The following is an 18,967-nucleotide window of genomic DNA, read 5'->3' on the forward strand; positions in this document are numbered from 1 at the left end:
CAGGGTCTGATCATTCATACTTACAGCACAACAAACATAGGAATTATTTCAAGTTGTAAAAAATCCAGTCTGCCATTTTCTAGCACAATTTGCAGTCAGCTGAGATGGCAGCTACCATGTTTAAATCATCATCTTTTTGAAAACTTAAATCAAAATGTTAAACTCATAAAAGATGAAGGCAAACTCCTACAGAGCACAATAATATACTTAGCATTAGGCTCTTAACACTTCAAAGTCATGCTAGATTTTCACTTAGGTTTTGGATCAGCTACATTATAGTGTCCAGCACAGTATCATGCATCCTACTTTGTGGACAGTGGTTTGTAGGGATTCCTTGTTCCTTATTCCTTATGTTTTTATTTTGTTTCTGCAGACAAAGTATGTTTTAAAAAACCCTAGAAGATAGGCTCATTGTGAATATTTAGCACAATGGACAAAATGTTCTCTCCAATTGAAGAAATCCATGAAATTTCACCTGCTGGAAGGATATTTGGGGTGTGCAAATCTGGAGTATTGGGGTAGTACTGTATTTAAGGAGTAATCTCATTGTATATTCTCACCACCTTATAGCAGGGGTTTGGCCCTGAATATTATCAACAGACCAGATACAGAAATCTTCAGAAAATAATTGAAACCATGAGCTGGGTAATACTTAATTTCCAAGGCTGACTGATCTGAAATGGCTGCTTCACAATGTTTGCAAAAGCCTGGTCACACGTATGTAGGGCACAAGAATGGTCAGTCTCTATTACTAAAAATTCATCAATAATGCAGTTGTATTTGAAACACCTTAGGTGCTAGAAAACTTTCAAATGTCCATGGCACTGGCACAGTTATGTTGCAAATACTATTCAGAAGTGTTTTTCCATTGGTACTGGGGGACAATACCACATTATGCATTTCCATACCTTACCGCAGGAAGAAACGAACTTTCATTTCAGCCTTTGCCCTTGTGCCTCCAATATTATATCTCATATTCCAAGAGCAGATGTTTGAAGTCCTGTTCCTCTGCCTGGGCATATTTAACTGCACACATAGACACATTTATATATTAAAACAGTAGACAACAGGTCAGATCGTTAGCTGATGTAAATAAGCAAAGCTCCCTTGTCTCTGCAGACAGCTCTGATTCATACCAGCTGAAGACCAGTGCATTTTCACTAGGTCTGGATTCAGTAAACCACACACACGCAGAGTGCAAAGCAGCCTATTGTTTGAAGGAAACCTTTCTTGTTTAGGGCACTGCTGAACAAATAAACTAGGCAGCAGAGGGAATTAGCAGGAATGAAGAGCATTAGATCCTCAGAGAAAATAACATCAAGAGAAGCCCTTGGTATCCATCAGTCAGAATTCCTTCAGTGCTAGACAAAAGCTGCAATGGAAATTGCTGTGTTGTAACATATGTGATCCCATACTGAATAATTTACTGGAAACACTGTGCTTCCAACACTGTGCAGATCAAGTAGCATGAGCAAGGAAAGAAAGTAAAGGAGAAATTAGAAAGAACTTAAATACTATTCAAGCAAAGCACTTAACCATGCATTTAACTTTTAACCTGAGAGCAGTCCCATGGAAGTCAATGGGATTACTTCTGTGCTTAAGTAAATCATGCGATTAAGTGGTCCAGTGGATCAGGATTTTAAAAATCAGCATGGCTGTTACTTAAAAATGGGTACAGTACAACAGAGGAAGGAAAGGAGAAAAATCTCTTTTCCATGCTCAGTTTCAAGTGTACTGACAAAGGCATGATAAGATCTAGCACAAGGAAGTTAGAGTTAGAAAAATCCAGCCTTGAAATAAGACATTTCCTCGTAGCTGTGAGGAGAATATTGAGACAGCTTATGAGAAGGGAGTGGATTTACCCTCACACAGGGTTTTTATGATGGGATTAAACGTATTAAAAGAAGAAGGGGATTAATCCAGATTCTGAGAGTAAACTCATGAAGTTAAAAAAAAAAATTAAATTGCACAGTTCCTGGAGAAGAGACACCTCCACCAGTTTATTGCAGCATACTGGTCCACATCCAACCTCCAACCCAAAAGATTCCTAAACCACTGATTATGAGACAGATGATTTTATATTGCTCTGCTTTATGTATCTCTTGTAAGCATCTGCTGCTTTTGAAAGTACAACTTGGCTGGACATATTTCTGAATTTAACCTAGTACAACCATATTTCTTTTCAATACTGTACTATACATACACTCACATCACGAGAGGATTAAGCTGGCTGGTATTTGCAGTCCTTCCTGGCCCTATAGTATGTCAGCCTCACTTGTGCTCACCCTCTTTGTGCATGAGTTTGGTAGGAAACAGCATTGATTAAATTTCCTGGCGCAGTTTGACAATCCTGCGCTTCCTTCAGGATTTGGGAAGGGAGTACAGTGCTGCACAGTTGTCTGTGACTCAGTGGCTGTCAATGGAGCTGGAGTCATCTGGGAGCTTCTCTCCTGAGCAAGTCCCAGCAGCCAGGGTGCCATACTGTGACAGAGGCACCTCCATTTCTCAGCTCCGTGGCACACGCTTGCTAATCTCCTAAGGGAAAAAAAATGTTATTTCAATACTGTCATATCTGGATTAAACTTGCATATCCTGTCGTTAGCTAGAGACCAAACCAGATGACCTCACTCAGTTTTTTCTGGCTCCAAATGCTGTAAACTCTTGTCCTGGGCTAGGGCCCATCAAAGCCCATCTGAGCCCCTGGAAATATTTGTATTGACTTCACTCTTCATGAACAAGGCTTCAACTCAATGTACAGACTATACCCGAGTCAACGGGGGTCCAAAAAGAATGTGCCTCAGCTTGCAGTAAATACATACACCTAAATGACCACAAGCAGAGCTATTCAGAAAGGACTAGTAACAGCATCCTCACAGAAATTTAATGTGTGAAAGCTCAATTAGCTATAGGTATCAGCAGGAGATAGTCTTCTCAGCTTTCTGTATGAAAGGCCTGCTGAAGTTAAAAGTATTTATAGTTACTTATGGAGGAAAATTTTGGGGTGTACTATAGGACCCTACAGGATTGAGCCACTGGAGAAAACCTGTTTCACCACTGTTTGTCCATTTCCCAAAAAAGAAACCGACATCAGCCCACATAATTTAAAGGGTTCTAAATGAGAAAAGACTCACGCTTTAGTCCAGAAGCACATCTGGTATAGCCCTAAGGATCTAGTTCATAGCAGTAATATTTTTCTGCAGTTTTAAGCCAGAGCTTCTGCAGGTTTCAGTGTGAAAGCTCTTAGCTTTAGACCTAAGACATGGCAGAGTGCTGGGAGCAATTAACTGTGAACTTTTACCCTAAATACCAACGTTAAATATGCTTATGTCTCTCATGGCAGAGAGGTGATCCCACTTTAAATGTTGGGCTTTTTGTTAAATACTGAGCTGTGATTTTCCTGTTCTTCTTTATGCAGTGATATAGAACCATTGAAAGATGCATCTTTGCAGATAAATGGAAGTCATCATTGTCTTGAGAGGTGTTTATAAAGCAGTTATCTGTGCGCCATTAAAATAACCTCACTTATATAATAAGATATTTAGGAATGTTAGTTGGGTTATAAGGAATATTTCACTTTGTACAAGTTTCAATAAGACATCTTTTCAGCTTGGCATTATTATTATTATCTTTATCTATAGTTACAGTAAGGGAGATTTGCATATGGTGGGTTTGTGTCTTTGTGGGTAGATTTGCCTTCTACACCTTCCATCTGTGGAATATAAAAGCTCAGGACTTTATGAAGCAAAGGTAATTTGAGACATAACCCTGTTCTACTTGGCAATTCAAAATTCCCACATGAGACCAAAAATTCTAAAGAGTATAAAGATTAGGATGTGTTTTCTCAAAGTGGGTATATTAAATTAGGGAGGTAGATGGTTAGCCAGGCATGATAACAAAGACCCCTTGCAGAGCAGAAGTGAGAGCCCAAAGTCTGGCTCAGCCTCAAGCACTGTCAAGCAGAGGACACTACATTCCTGGACACTGGGTGTGATAGAGAAGCATTAGAAAACATGAAGCACTAACTATGTACATGTGAGCAAAAAATGTGGTAGCAGGTCAGGACTGTGTGTGTTTGAGGGAGATGACTAACCTGGAAAATTTACTTGTGGCTGATAAAACAACCTGTTTTCATAAGACAGGGATTTTTTTTTCCTCTGCTTGTTTGTGAGTTATGCTTTGTTTGCATTTGTTTTCAGTTCTGTTATTTGTAATTGTTGCATTTTCCTGAAAAGTTATAACTTTGGCACATACAGATGAAAATTATCTTGGCAAAAAAAAAATCTAGTGAAGGCTGCCTTTGTTATATGGTATATTTTAGAAATGTCTTAGAATTCTTTAAACTACAAAAATGCTGCCTGTCATTTCACAACACTCAGGGGAAAGACAGCTGAATCTCACTTTTAATTGTGAAATGATAGGCACAGTTTCATGCATTTGGAGGAATGTAAAATATTTCCATTATCATTTCTTGGTTTTTTGCTTATCCCTGCCTCCTCTGTCTCTCCGTTCCCCGTCACTACTCAAAGTAACATTTGGGAGGGAAGAGACATTTATCAGGAATTCACAAGCATTCCCATGGAGTTTCACAGAAAATAGATATTGATTAGGGGAAGGGGGAACAGGCTTTTTCAAGAACAGGCTTAACAGGGGATACTGAGCATTTGATACAGGAGTGTAGCGAGAAATTCTGGACCATCGCCATAGGGGCTGAGAGCCAAGGAGAGAACAGAACAGTGTGGGGTACCAAAAAGAGGTCAAAATAACAAAAATTAGCCTAAATATAATATCCCAGCACTGTTGGACTGGAATAGAGTCCAAAGGGCAAGCTTGGTGTTTGAAGACAGAGACTGGACATCGAATCTGAAATGCTTCCTGGGCAAGAACACTGCAGTGACAGAGAAATAGATGCATGTCCATCAGCTTGAATACCAGAACCAGAGGCACAGGACTGGTCATGAGCTAGCAGCTTCCACATGGTGATACCACGAGGCTGCAGCACTCACACTGCCTGTTACAAATCCCCTGTGAAGAAGCAGGGTACCCAAGAAAGATGAGAAAGATGTTTAGCACATGGACAGAGAGATGGGAGAACTGACTTCCATATATCTCAATACCACATCCTTCCTGGTTGTCTTATTTGCTCAGATGCTGAGTTTCCTCTGGAGACAGTTAGTTCTGTCAGTTAGGGAGGCATCTCAATTATGCAGATCAGCAAATCACAGCTGTTTCTCAATCCAGATGTTAGAAACTGCCTCCAGCAAGCTTCTCCCAAGAGCTGGGATGCCTATGTGTGATGGCATAGACATCTCCTCCTCTGCCCTCCTCCCCGTACCACCAGACCTGAAAGCTGGTTAGTGCCATCCCCTGTTCCTCTGTGACACTTCACAGGGCTGGTTGTCATTACAAGCCAGGACAGGTAAGATTCAGTCTGACAGTTCAGAGCTGTGGCTGAAAGATAACTGGATGATTAAGGAGCTGTGTGTCTTTCAGATTCATAACTAATGATTTCATTGCAGATGAGGATGTTTAGGCAATGTGTAAGTTATCAGAGCTGTCTTCACTTCCAGTTTCTGTGTCCAGGCTGTGCTCTGTTTCCAGATTGATGCTAGGCACTGATGTGCACCAGCCAGGTATCTCCCCTGTCCAGCCAACTCTGCACAACCTACTCAGCCTACACAGCCAAGGTACTGGCTCTGAGGATCCAGGCATGGGTGCAACATCAAACACACATGGGGAAGCATGACTTGATGTATCTTTCACTAATTAGGTGATGAGACCAAGAGAGATGAAGAACAGCTGTAGGAGCTGTACAGGAACTCATCTGCAGCTTTTTAAGAGCCATAGCTCCAGGGGAACTGTTGTTCTGCCAGCCGCTGTTATGCATTACCAAATAAAAGGGCTCCTGAACTCTCCTGCCTCAGTGACATTCCTCCATTAAGGGCTTAATTGTCCCCTTGGCTGTCACTGTGCGAGGGAGGGGGATATAGCAGAGAAACAGTCCTAGGGAAAGTGGTAGAAAACAAAGTATCTAGCCAGCACATTTAATTCAGTAGGTAAATACAGTAGGGTTGGATCTCTTAAATGTCTTCTGTGCATCTGACCTGGGCTAACATTTAGACTTTCAGTTTCTTCAAGATCAATCTAGAATTTAATTAAGTCTACTATATAGAGTTGCAACTCATAGTTTCCTAGTAGTAATGCAGCTCCTTCCATTAAATTGTATTTTTAAGACTAAATAACACTCATCCTTCCTTTTACCTATAAATATATTAAATAGTATTTCTTGCTCACTTGCAACAAAGGAATTTGATGCTGGATTGTCTCCTGTCATTAAATGGGTTGAATATTTTCACAACATCTGAGGAAACAAACCAAACAGGGATCACCTGCTTTGCAAAGTATACTTTAAAATGTTTATTTTGTTCCTTTGAGCTATTTATTTCTTTTCACTGCTATTACAGGAAAAATATGGGTTTATACTTAATAAACGTCAATTAGAAGCTTTCTATGCTTGTTTAAACAGAAGTAAACTCAAAGACCTTGTCAAAATAAGTAGGTTAAGCTTGACTAATCAGCTGAACTCATTCTATTAATAGCCAAGGTGGCATCATTATTCCATTAAATTTTGTCTGGAATATTGGGGGCAGGTACATGTATCTATACAGAAGACATTAAATCAGATTAATCTTTCCAAAATTAAAAATACAGTAATGGTCATTTACTCTCTATTTCTTCAGTCTGGGAAGGAGTATTGTGCCTGGCTAAAAAAAGTAAGCATCAATGAAATCGAGACTTTTTCAGAAAACTTCATTAGGGATTGATTAGGCGGAGTTTGAAGTGATGTTGACATTCTCATGGAATATGGCCACGACTGTAGTTAAACTATCTGCCAGTGGAGACATTAAATGCAATCTGATGCAATTAAGATTGCTGGGAAACACAGATGCACTTTTGATTTCTCTCGGTCCTGTGGTAGGATATAAAATTGCAAAAGAGTTAGAATCAAGTGTTACATTAACATAGGTTAACTAAATGCAAATTTATCAACCTCATCCAAACCATGATTGATGGGAACTCACACTTTGCCATTATTCACCATTTCCTACTGCCATAACATGAGTCTCTTAATCTTACAGCACCTTGTGTAAAGAAGCTAAGTCCACTTAAGGCATCCACTGACAGCATTTGCATATAATTTTCTTTTTCTGTTATGGATTCCTCTCCAGCTCTAATGGATGTTTGTCTATGATGATGCCTTAAGTTTTAGCTTTTATATTTTTCAAATTCTATGCTGCTTTAATGCGTAGTTCTGAGCTTCATATTAGGGGATAGTAAGCTCCCTTCACAGAGCAGGTAGACAAAGCAACTCCTTTTCTAGCTTGGGACCAAGGACAACTGACCCAAATTTCAGCCCTGGAACATAAACACTGTGGACTGAAGAGAGAAAAACAAGAAAGATGGGACTTCAAAACCTAAAGCTATAATTGGACAATTAACTCCAATGTGGACCAGAACTTATAAAAATGTGTGGACTGGTTGTCCATTTTGTGACCATTTTGGGTTCATCTTCGGTGTAGCCCTGACTGGGCTCTTGTGCTGCCCAAGGTGTATCCACTGAGGCCTTTTAATAAATATCTACTTTATTTTTTAACTCTGTCTAGCCTCTGCTCTAGGTCAGCCTTGACAAGGCATCGATGGCTCCCAGAGGGAATCAGTTTAGCTATTACTGCATAGAGTTTCTCCAGGTGATAGTCAGCAGTACTGAGAAATCCAGGCACTTATTCAGAAAAACTTTCCTAGCAGAAGTTTCTACCTCTGAACTCTCCTAAGAAACTGTTTCCATCTCTGAATCTTTAGCCCAACAAACAAAAATTCAACAAAATCTTTACCTAAGAGAAAAGGCCTAACATTAATTTTAGACATTGCTTTTAGCCACCAGCCAAAGCAAAAAACTGCAGCTGAAAGCTGCTATCTGTATTCTGCTGGAACCATACAGATAAGCAACTAAGAGAAGCATTCCCAAGGTCCCAAGTATCTGGATTTTAGATAAGAGCTGTGTGAGCCACCCAGAGTACAAGGGTCTAAGAGAAAAACCTGTGGTTTAGCTTGCATAACTCTGAAATACTAACAATATCACTGAAACATTTTTCTCATGTTAGGAATGTGGAAGCAGCAAATGGACAAATGATCCCTATTTCCTCAACAACTGTCATAATACTCTAGAGCTGTAGGGCACTCAGATCTCACTGTTTCAATAAAATCATTTAATTGAGTTGCCACAGTCCTTTGTTGCCATCTCATGGCACCTATACTTTCCCATTAGAAGCATAATCTTCTACTGCAATGGTTTCTTACAGGTGTAAATAGCCATGACTTAAAACCTGGAGAAAATCAAATCTGTCCAAAATAATTTATGGGGGCATTAATGAGACAAAAAATACACTGCAATTCCTCATCTGCCTGAAATGTGTGTATTAAAAGAGCTTCATGTGAAAGGGCACAGCAGTTTAATAAGATGCGCTCATGTATGTAAGTAGCAGGGGCTCCCTACTTTTCTTACAGGTCATTGTGTTAACAAAAGGCTTACACCACTGCAGTCACAGCTAATCTCTGTTCTTGCTACACATGACAAGGATTGTGGTGTCTAAGTCAGGCTTCAGTTCTCACATACGCAACCAGATTTAGGACCTCTTGTCACTTGGGAAGTGTGCACACTCCCATGTTATTTAGAATGGAACAGCTTCCAAAGAAATGATGATAAAAAGTCCTGTTCTGTGACACAGCAGCATTAGAAAATAGTGGTTGTTTTAATTGTCAGATTGTGTCCAAAACCCACTTCCAGTTTTCTTGAGGAACGGAAGTAGGTTTGCAAATGAATGATATGTGCTTGATTTTGCTGATAGCTACTGTCTTTATTCCTTCCTTGTAATTTCACATGGGGAAGTACTCTTTCCATTCCTTTCAGCTCAAGGAAGTGCTTCCTTCCTGTTCTAGCTTCAGAGCTAATACATGATATTTCCTTTTTTTTGTTCAGAGACAGGAGTATAGATACAATTCAACTGAAACTTCTTCAATGGAATTCTTTCACTTCTGCTGTAAGCAACCAATATGAGTGGTTGCCAGAAGAATCGTCACACGTGTAACCTCATCAGAAGCATCCTCTTCTGGCAATCCAGCAAACATTATCAAGGACTGAAATAGCCCTGTGAAGTGTTCTCTTATCCCTCATACATCTTGACTTACACCTGTTTTCAGAGCAGGAAGCAGTTTAGAGAATAAAGTCTTAGGATCTACTTATTTCAGCACTAGTCAATATTAAAGAGAAACAAATAGCCACAGTCTTCCAAGTGGAAGCAACCAAGGAGTTTGTATTCACTCTGTTATGTGCACTTAAGGTAGTTGCTCTTTGCACAAAGAAACCCCAAACAAACAAAGCAGTATACTTTACTCAATGTTTGTATTGTTTGCTTGTGGTTAAAGAGCATCTGCTACCCTTGGTGTTTGGACTTACTGCAGAAATAGAAAAGGGACTTTTCATGTCGTGGATAAAACAGAAAAAATTACTTTTGTCAACAACTCACAACATTTATTCATATCTTGTGAAAAGTCCACTTAAATGAGGACATTTGTCAGAAATCCCAAGTCTATGTCTTTAGCACATATTTTTTTTATTTCTTTGTCACTGGTTCCTCCAAGGTCTTGCTCTTCCATTTTTTATTAATTGTGTTCCAAGTAGCCAAGAAACTGAAAGTAAAATGAAAGAGAATTATTGCTAGACAGCTCCCATTTTGTGATTATATGAAAACCCACCCTATTTGCATATGCATCTGAGGGCATTTGTATTAGGAACCCAGTTGTGTGGCTGCTTTTTTCACTCCAAGTTTTCCAAGATATCCCCAGAGGCTCTCCAATCAAAAGCTTTTTACAAATGTTTTCTATAAACCATCTTGCAGTTTCACTGGCAGGATTATTCACCCCCAGACCTGCAGCTAACCCCTCCATGCCAAAGGAAGCTGTGTGGGCCCTGTCTGTGGAACTGCCCAGGGAGGAAGACTTCCCTGGAAAAATCCTAGGGCTGGGAGAAGTGTTCATGGAATTTTCTACCTTTTCTATCTCTTTTGGAATGCTTTGGGTCAAGGTGGCAGTGTGGTAGTGAATGGCATTGGGCCGCAATAGCGACATTACCCACTGCTGAGAGACTGCCATGCTCCCACCCCTGAAGGAGCACTCTGTCTTCACCCAGGGTAAGGAGTTTTGACCACATGCAATTATAGATTTACCTCTATAATCTCTTTTGCCTCTTGCAAAAGAGGTAAATCTCTTTTGCCTCTTGCCTAGCTCTTCAGTTTTTTTCACAAAACAGTGTGTTTTGTTCACCATCCTGTCTCTAAATTCTTTTGTGTTGATAATAGCAAACTGCAGTCAATGTCTGCATATTGCCAATGCAATCACAATAAGGTAGATGCTTTTTATTCCTTGAGAGCTCTTGGTATATGTTGCATTATCTTGCATTTCAATTTTATTTAATCATACACCATGAAAACACCGTGCACAACAAATCTGAGAAAGGACTAGAGGAATTTATCCCACCAGGAGGTGACTATTCTAAGTAAATGCCTCCTCCTATCTGATGATGTACCAAGCCTAAACTGGAGAAGAACAGAGACATTCACTGTATTCTCTAGTTTCTTCTTCAAGTAACCCAGAATATTTGCAGAGATGAGGCCCGCTCTGCTTTACCTGGAGTATTGGCTCTAATACAGCAATAATTGCTTAGTACACCCAGCTCACACTTAATTTTAGCTTCTTCAGTTAGCTAGTTAGTCAGGACAGGAAAAATTACATTGCCTAACATGCCAGAAATAAAAGTATTTCTGCTCATTGTTACATTTTCCATAATTCCAAGTCTAAGGCCACCTGCTTCACTGCTTTCTTCATCATGTTTTCTGAATGTGCTTTCTCTGTATGTATTTATATGATGTTTAATACATGTTTAATATATGTTTTCTGAAAGCTTTTGGGCTGCTTTTCCAAAAGCTAGGATCTGCTTTTCCATTTTTTCAGTGTATATCTCATTAACTAGAGCAACCTCTTAGGGAAGTCTCAGGGACTTTAATCCTAGTGCCTCTGTAACCAGCTGTACAAAAGGAAGTATTTGGAGATGGAAAGTACCCATTCTACTGGCTCAGGCTTGGATTTCAATATATTGAGCAATGAACATTACTAGTTCAGTGTCTGGGGAATCTCCTGATGGAGATTTCTGTGGGATTTGTCTGAAACCATGGAGTTGCACAAAAGTAGCCCTGCTGTAAAAGGGCAGGTGTTTGCAGAGTGATGGCTCACCTGCTGACAGATAACCTGCTTTGCTAGGGGAGATAGTACTTCTGCCCACTAAGGGATCCTAGGAAAAATCAGATGTGGTAAGTTCAGTCTGTTTTTGGATTATTTGGGTGGTATTTCCACTGAGGAAAGCAAACAGTCCCACTGACAAGCCTTGGGGAGAAAACTTGGCTTGAAGAGTACATCCTGTAGGAGTACCTGATCCCAGGCAGTGGCCTCCCAAAGAAACTTGAGATGCTGCTCTTAGATTTGGTCACAAACTAAGCGGTGTTTTGCCTGGATAACTTTACTCCTTCTTCTTTTTTTTTTCAATCCCTTCCTGAGAATTTTGTACAATTTTGCTAATTCCTTGTTATTCACCAAACAATGTCAAAACTACTTGGTGTCTCTCAGCTTTTTGTTCTGTACATGGGGATGGAAGTGGGAAGGATTGCTTTGCTGCTGTCTCAAGCAGTCCTTGCAAAAACAGCCACTGTGATGTCAAAAGAAACAGTAAATCTCTGGCATAACAAAAGAGAATCAGAGTGACTTACAAAGAAATGTTAAAGCAGCATTTTTTTCCCAACACACACACACACACACCCCACAGTATTGTAGAAAATTCCTTAAGCAACAGAAGTGGAAAGAGAAACAAAGTTTAACATTTCAGTGTCTTACTCAGCAAAGTTTTCTGAGGAAAACAGATCAGTTGAAATTGTAACCTTTGTTAGTTTTTCCATATACTTTATTCAAATAAAGATATGCGAGCTACATGTGTTCCTGTTTAGTCCCAAGACTTTATTCTAAATGCCAAGACTTTATTGGATTGTACATTAACTTGGTATTTTTATTTATTAGTTATTGAAAAGAGTCGCACACAGGGATAATGTTGAATGTGCTGTAAATCACTATAGTATTTATCTTGTAGAGATTTAATCAGAATACTTAGATTTGTAGAGGGAGGAAGTATCTTTTATTAGCCTAGCTGCCAGAGTGGGGGGAAAATAGAGAAATCTAAAAGCTCTGCTCATTTTTCTAATTAGGTCCTTCAGGCTTATTAAACAAAACAGTACCCTTAAACCACAAAAGTTAGAGTAACACCAATATGATAATACAGAAGATGAATCATTTATGCAGACATGGCCACAAACCTCTGTAACCTCATTGTCCACATGCTCCCTTCTGCCCAAATATAAAATATGGTTATTACACTCAGAGCTAATGATTTTGTTAGAAAAGGGGAGGCTGTATTTGATGCATTTCATGAGGGAAATCAGTTTAGCAGATAAGAGTAGCCTGTCTCAGCCCACGGAGCAGGCAGGAGGATGGTGTGTGCAGGACAGCTGCAGAGTAACACAGACTCACCAGGAGCAAACTCTCCATTTCAATCCCTGAGCACTTGCAGCAAAACAAAAATAAAGCCCAGCTCTGTGATCCTTGTTTGAGTATTGCTCAGGCTCATCAAAAGATGCAGGGTTGAGTTTGAGTGACAAGTTTAGCCTCCTCTTAGGGCAAAGGTTTGAAATTCCTTTACTTAATGAGTAATTGTATCATACAGCGCCTGCTGAGCTGCTAATGGCAAATGAGAGACATTTTGGGACAGAAGGAAGCTAGGAGTCCTTTCTAATTAAGTGTGCCCCTTTCTGAGTCTCTAGATAAATTCCACAATCATTTTCAATCCATGCTTGCATACTACGCCTTTTTCTTCTTTCCGTTTTTCCTGCATGCTCTGTCCACTGCTCTGCAGGCAGAAAATTCCTCTTGAATTCCTTTTGTGTCTGGTCATTCCATAGATTAAATCAGAGCCCCTTGGTTTATAATAAGAATGCAGCCCTTACTGCTGTCAACATGTCTCTGGACCCTTCCTATTACTATTTCAAATCTGAAGGTTCCTTTGGGTCCTTGTTTTATCAAAAGTCCTGTTTCCTAAATCTTCTTGAACTTTGATCTATGAATTTATGCATCATCTGGTTTATCGCCAGTGCACTGTCCAGGCCATTTTGACACAAAATAGCAAAAATGTGCTCAGCTCTGCTCTGGAGGTATCACCACTTGTCTCACACTTGAGCTGGATGTGTGCCAGGTCGCGCTGAGTCCGGGAGCCATGGAATGACTGAGGTGCTCTTTAGGGAGCCTCACCTCAGATTTGCACACTCTGGAAGTGCCTCAACTCAGATTTGCACCCCATAGCCTCCATGCCTCTTGGTGAGTCACCCCAATTCCTCTTTGTGTATTCATGAACAGGATGTTTCCATTCCCCTCACATCCCACATGCTACCACCACTGCAGTATGGATACCCCCTCCAGCATGTTTTAGTGTCCCTAAATTTTCTGGGCAGCAGAAGTTGTGGCTGGCTGGGATGTGCCTGTATGCCAGCTGGCCAGCCTAATGTGCATGTGGGCATGGGTTGGATGGCCACTTCCAGCCTGAACAAAGGCTGAGCTCTGTCTGCATTCCCATCAGGAACAGATGCTCCTCTGGCTCTTGTTTTCCTTTGTGGACAAATGGTTCAATCAAAAGTTTGGGAGCCAAGCGACTTTGAGCCCGTGTCTTTCAGCTAAATCTTTGAAATGGGTGAATTGCAGGGCAAAGTTCTAAGGAAAGATGACACACTGGTCTTGAGAGTTGACACACAGATTCTTGTACAAACAGGCTGCAAAAGTCACGTAGGAATCGTTTTCTTAAGAAATAGGGCTAACAATGTAATAGCCTGGGTGGAGAATGATATCAGGGAAGCTGGATTTGGCTTCCTGATTCTGAGACTCAGCCTGTGCAGTCCCATAAATAATGTTGCTGACAGGCAGTTTTAAATTGCACAACAAACGGACCAGGGCAGGGCTACATGATGGAGCAGAGCAAAACACATCCCCTGTACTTTCCTGCTTTTCAGCTCCTTGCTGCCCACTGCCTCCTTCTCCCCCTTCCCTTCCACAACCAAGAGTAAAGAAGAGATCTGCAGTAACAGGCTTCTCTTTTCCTGAAGGGAAAATAAGTCCTGATGGTTATTGTACCCCCAGATCTCCTCATGTGAAATAGAGCTGGCTTGTGTGAGTGGATCTCAGGCAGCAGTGTTGAGCCCCTCTCATCCACACCCAGCTCTGGTGCTGGTCTGGGCCTGATTCTTGTGTGTGGTTTGGTTCTGGTGCATGCACTTGAAATTTCACATGCTCAAGGTGGTAGACAATGTGTACTTGCAAATTCTGAAGAATAGATAATGAAGTAGTGGAGGCACAAACTGCTCAAATGGGGAAGACTGGAAAGGGAGGGAGTATGCTGGTGAAGCAAAGTTCTTAGCACATGGGCTCTTTGCAAAAAGCTTAACAGAAACTAGGAGGAATTCTCTAAGGCCTTTGTTATATTCCATCTTCCTGAAACCTCCTCCGTGATGTGAAATGAAGCTGTTTTGGCATTGGAATCTTGTCACTCTTCAGATATTCTAATTATCTGCCCTAACAGGAGCCTGATTTCCTAGTTCACTGTTTCTTTTTCCTCCCTTGAGACTATTTCTGGCATGCATTTCTACATCATTATGCAAACACAGAGTGCAAAAAATGTCTTTAATGTTTCAGCATGACTGTACCTAGCTTATCAAGTGAATACAAATGTGTAAATGGGTAAGAAAAAATTTGCTGTCTTTTTCATCCACCCTTTTACCCTTTAGGATCAACTTGAAAAGAGCTTTGTAACATACATGAAAAATTTCTGATTTCCTCTCCCTTTTGCACTTCCTTACCTGACACACCTGATGTGAAGCATTGCTGTCTGATACATTTATCTGTTCTCCTCCATTTGGAGCCAAGTCCTAACTGATTGTGAGGGATAGAGAAAGGGAGGGAATGAGGTTCCTCACAGAATTCATCACTGAGAGGTAAATGAGAAATACTGAAGCTATCTTGAAGTTAGATTTTAAATGTCAGGCAAATTTTGAAAAGACCAAGTATAACTTACTGGGATATTGTAATTAGACTTGGGGGATTTCATGGAGTATTCTTAATGAAGCTGAAAAATAGTGGCAATGCCCAGAATATTGCTTATATATGGAGCCTCTCATACAACAAATATAGACTCGTGACTCTGCAGAGAAAATCAAAGAATGGTGGTATGGGTAGATAAGCAGAGGCCCTGAGGGATTTGCAAGATGGCCACAAAAAACAAGAGGCCAGGGATGGTCTCAAAGAGGTGTCAGGAGAAGCAGGGCTGCTGTGGGGAGCAAGGGGACAGCAGGGCGGAGGAGAGCAGGGACAAAGGTCACACCAGGTATCCCTGGGAAGTTGGCCCTGCCAAAACTGCTGCTCTGATGGCTGTAGCAGAAGCAACAGAGAGTCTGTGTGTCCTGAGCAGTGACACAGGCAAAGCAGGCACCCAGTTTACTGTCATTTTTCCATGCAGATGCTCTGCCCCAGTAGATCTCCATTTGCTGTCTACTGCTCTCCCTGGCACTGGAAAAGAGCTCTCCACATCTGCTTTGCCTTTGCTCTGTTGAGTTGTGCTAAATCAAAAGCCAGCCCCTCAATGTGTGTGTAAAAGATGTCCATACACCCATTTTTTAACTCGCAAGTGGGCTTTGCAGCTTCTCTGTTGTCCTTGCCCTTCTTTACAAGCATGTGCTGAACTACACTGTGTCCACAGAGACAAACATGCCAGTTTAGCAAAGAAGATAATTAAAATTTTATTGAAAACTTACACCAGCAAGAATGTCTGCTTAAAAGCTGCCTCCCTGCCTGTAACTATAGGCTCTACCTTTTTGTTTTCATCTCAGGAATGAACAAACCATGCAGCTAGGATTTACAAGGAATGCTTATTAAGAAAAAGCAGTTTCAAAGAAGAGTCTGAACCGAGAGATGCAAAACTTCTAATGGTGACCTGAAGCAGGTTGGAGCTGCAAACAGACTGTCCCTTGATGTTCAGTGATTTCATTCCTGGCAGCTGCTTCAGCTACAGCTGATTCCCTGTTCTGCCCTGCCTTGCCCTGCCCAAGAGCTTTGTAGGTGTATACATACACTTATGTCAAAGGAAAAAAAAAGAAGGATGAAAAATACTTTGTTCTTAATGGGAAAATATCCATCTCACAAGGTTTAAAATGGAGAGCTTATTTTCCTCACAAAATGGAAACCCTTTAAAATGTAGATATGTGTAAAAAAGCCTCCCCAAAAAACTTTGAAGATCAAATTAGCTGGTTCTGTGGCATCTCACCAGGCTGTGGAATTTATGAAAACCACATTCCTTGGATTCTAAAACACTGGCCATCCCGCTGCTCTTTCAAATAATGTTGATTTTGCTGACTAGTCTCTCTGAGAGCCAGCACAGTTGTCTAATTGTAAGTAAATAATCTCGGAACAAATCCATGTTTGACATACTAGCATTTACTGTTTTGCAAAAGGGATTTACTTCAAGGATATTGAAAAATTCCACTGGTGTTTAAGGGGAGTAGCAACTGTGACCCTCTATAAATTAAAATGCTTGACCCTGCTATATGATATAGAAGATCCAAAGTATTTCACAGCTCCAGGTCAGTGGAGGTAGAAAACAAGCCCTGCTCCTGAAGGTGTGGTATTGTGTTCACACAAACATCCGCCAGCACCGTGAAGGTTTTACAAGGGTGAGGTATTTCAAATTCAGCTTCTTAGGCTCGTGTGCATCCCCCCATACCTTCTTGGGGAATGTCTAAGGTTGATTTTAAAGCTCTACCCTTACAGATCATGTTGCAGGGAAAGGACATGCTGGCCACGCTCAGAGCTGCTGTGAAGTGCTAAAGAGGGACACTGGTGCCACTGTGATGTCAAAGTTCAAGAGCCTCACGAGTCCTGCGGACCACCTACAACCTGAGGCTGCCAAATCCTAGCATCCTCTATATTCAAGGGAAGATGAAGCCATGAAATCTAGTCTAAAAGCCTGGAACGGTCAGCTTGAGTGTGACCCACCACTGCTCTTCTGAAACCTTTTCAGGGCAGGCTGGGATAACACAGGGACTCAAGCACCAATGCCCCACTGCTCTTGAATGCAATGCCATAGCTGTAGTGGTGACACTAACACATGCGCCTGTAGAGAAGGGTTTTCTTGGCTGAGATGTCACAACTGTCCTTCTCAGGCCATACAAGCCAGGACCTGGCAACTTGGCATACGAGCAAGCCCTGAAGAGCTCATCATGATCTCGGGTGATGATGCCACAGCAGCAACATGGGCACAGCAGACTGCATGGCCTGTGGTGCCTGCCCCAGCCCTGCCAACCTCAGAGCCTTGCCCAGGAGCTAAAAACTTCCAGGACAAGGCAGATGATGAGGGGAATCTGAAGTGGAGGATCACCCCCAGGAATTACATACCCACATGCATATATTAAATATTGTGTCCAGAAATGGGAAGGATGCTGGATTGAATTTCTATCTTTCATTCTTTGATTGAACATAAGAAGCTACATGGTGTGTTGGGGGTTTTTCCATCACCAGTATGGAGATACAGATCTGTACCTCCCTTTGTGGAATTCTTTTAGAGCTGATATTTATGATGTCATCATTGTAGTTGCTATTTTCATTTGCATCAGCACTGCTTACTGTAGCCCTTGTTTAATATGGCTATTGGAAAAAAAAAGCATCCTTTTGTAGCACAGCCACTGTAATATCACAGTCACTGTATAACTTGCTTGAAAAGGGGTGCAGAGCTCTTTACAAGTTCCAGTGATTCCAGAGCACAATACCCCATTAAACCTGTGAGCCTTATTGAGGCCCAAACCAAATTCTGAGTGTGATGCAGAATTCCTAAAGACGTGTGCTTTGTCTTGTTAGGTGTAGGCTGATGTTCAAGGTTTTTTAAGAAGAACACTTTCCAGGTTCTCCCAGTCTGTCACTGTGCTGAATTCAATGTGCCTTGTACCACTAAGTGTTATAAGACAAAGAGGTGACAGATCAAGAGTGATCAGGTTTTCATATCCTATTTTTTACATGGCTGAATACTTTTTCTTTTTACTGTATGTTTGGTGTACATGGAGTGAAGAGTTTTAGCCTGTGACATATTTTAGTTCTAACCCCTTTAATATTCCCATTATAATGAAGAGACAAAACTGGCTTATTGTGAACTAATTTAATAGAAATATTCACAAGAAACAACAAAAATGTTCTGTGACTAATGAAAGCATTCAAATTAACTATCCAGTTGTCTAAAAGGTCCTGCTAATAACAAGTTTGTATTTTTCTGAAAAGTTAAACTGTTGAAGTACAGTCAGTGTGATGGAAGTGTACAAAGTTTTGTTTAAATTTTTGGCTCCTACAGGGAAAACTGTCTCTTTGGATTTGTGTGCATCTGTTTCTGTCTGAAACTAAAATCCAAAGAATCAGGAGCTGGAACAGTTTTTGGTGTTGATTCAAGTGGCGCATGAGAATTCAGGTCAGTTTTCTTACTGGATCAGTACCAATTTCACTATTTCCAGTCAAAGAACTTATGATACTTGTTCTTATAATGTTCTTGAATGGGACTGCGTAAAAAACTCCAGCATGTCAAGCCAGTTCTTCTGGACTTGTGTGCTGCTCATGAACAGATCACTCATAAATGCTGCTAACAAATTTGCCCTTTGTGACCTCATGCTGTGAAGTTACCTCAATAATTAAAAGAGTTCCTATATCAAATAACAAAGCCCCTTTTTGGACAGTGGAATGT

Source organism: Geospiza fortis, unplaced genomic scaffold (assembly GCF_000277835.1).
Source record: "Geospiza fortis unplaced genomic scaffold, GeoFor_1.0 scaffold53, whole genome shotgun sequence".
Classification (NCBI taxonomy): domain Eukaryota; kingdom Metazoa; phylum Chordata; class Aves; order Passeriformes; family Thraupidae; genus Geospiza; species Geospiza fortis.